Source organism: Mus pahari, chromosome 2 (assembly GCF_900095145.1).
Source record: "Mus pahari chromosome 2, PAHARI_EIJ_v1.1, whole genome shotgun sequence".
Taxonomy (NCBI): domain Eukaryota; kingdom Metazoa; phylum Chordata; class Mammalia; order Rodentia; family Muridae; genus Mus; species Mus pahari.
Genome location: NC_034591.1, coordinates 104,962,660 through 104,964,544, shown reverse-complemented (window position 1 = coordinate 104,964,544; position 1,885 = coordinate 104,962,660).

The following is a 1,885-nucleotide window of genomic DNA, read 5'->3' as shown; positions in this document are numbered from 1 at the left end:
AAAAAAAAAAAACTAATACTTCTGCCTGTGGAGTTAGAAGCTCCCACTCTTGACATTTAAGTTTTGTGCTAATATCAGGGATACTTTGGGGGGAAAAAGTGCTTTTAGAACAGGCTTGGAGAGACAGGCCAGGAGGCACACTGTCTGGACTTCATCTGCATGTGCTCTATCCTGGTCCCCGACTCACCTGTGCTTCTCAGCAAGAAGGTTGTCGTTGAGAATCATATAAATGCCCTGGAAAGTAAGGCTGTAGGATTAGGTAATAATTGGAACTCTGTAATAAAGGTGGAAGGATCAGAGGTATAGAGTCCCAATCTTTGTCTGTTTGCGAGTGTTCTTGCAAACGATTAAGGGGGCAAGTCCCCTGATGACGCTGTCTGCCCTGGCAATATCCCACAGAGAGAACCGTGGCCGGTGCAGGCTGCACAGGGGCTGGGGTGGGTACCCAAGGGGGTTGACTGGTGACTTACCGATGACGAGGGATAAATAAAATCTGAAGAGGCCAGAGAGGGAGAGGAGACTGACTTGTTAAGTGCAGGAATAGCTGAAAGGAGTTGAGGTTTCTTTTCCCTTCCCTCCCTTGGTTGGCTTAAAAGTAATGTGGTCGCTTGATTTAATCAAGATAGGAGTGAAGTGACATAGCAAAATTTCATCCTTTCCAACCCTAGCAAAGAAGCTGTCAGCCATGTGGGTATTGAGGCCAAATTCTTCAGGTTGGATGCCAGGTGTAGAGGCTGGAGATCCCAAGGGGCTATGGGAGGGGAAGTGAAGACACCATTCCCATGGATAGAGAAGGGACAGAGAGGAAAAATGCCACTGAGGCCTGTAACTGAGAGCATCCGCAGGACTCAGGGAGGACCAGAGAAAGACATGAGCCGTTCAGTGGGTCATTACTACATTTAATGGAGGTCAGGGGCTTAGCCTGACTAGGCCAGAGGAGTGAATCAGCACCTGGTACCAGGCCTTTTGTGCAGGGCAGAAGGTGAGGCCAGAAGACAAGGGTAAAACCCAAGCTCTCCGAGGGACTCTTATCCACAGGAAAGGGTCAACTTCTATTCTCTAATTGTCCGCTTGGTGGCTTTCTGAGATCCCACTTTGTTTCTGCCTCTGTCTGCTAACCTAGGCCCAGTCCTGGAAGCTTCTAGCATCCACACTATCTAATCTAGGCCTAGGATATTTTGAGCCTCTGAGACTTGCTGCTGCATAAGCTCACCATTCCCTAGCTCTTTCCGATCTCTGGCTGACTGGTTTTCTCAGCTGTTCTGGCTCAACCTCCTCTTCCAGTTGACTGATTCAACTGGCTTCTTTTTGCCTTTCCTGAATTATTCTACTTGGCCTCAGACAACCACCTGTAACTTCAGTTCCAGGGAATCTAATGCGTCAGGCATGTACATGACACACAGACATACTTGCAGGCAAAACATCCATACAGATTAATAAAAACAAAACAGTATGGGCCAGGTATATTGTATGAGCTGAATGTGTCTTGAAGCTCTCAAACTCTCTTCCTCCTCCTCCTCTTCTTGCTCTCTTCCTCTTTTTTCTTTTTCTTCTTTCTCTTTCTCCTTCTTCCTCCTCTTCTTCCTCACCCTCTTCCTCTTTTTTCTTTTTCTTCTTCCTCTTCCTCCTTCCTCCTCTTCTTCCTTGCCCTCTTCCTCTTTTTTCTTCTTTTTCTTCTTCCTCTTCCTCCTTCCTCCTCCTCCTCTGTCTTAGTCAGGGTTTCTATTCCTGCACAAACATCATAACCAAGAAGCAAGTTGAGGAGGAAAGGGTTTATTCAGCTTACACTTCCAGACTGCTACTCATCACCAAGGAAGTCAGGACTGGAACTCAAGCAGGTCAGGAAGCAGGAGCTGATGCAGAGGCCGTGGAGGGATGTTCTTTA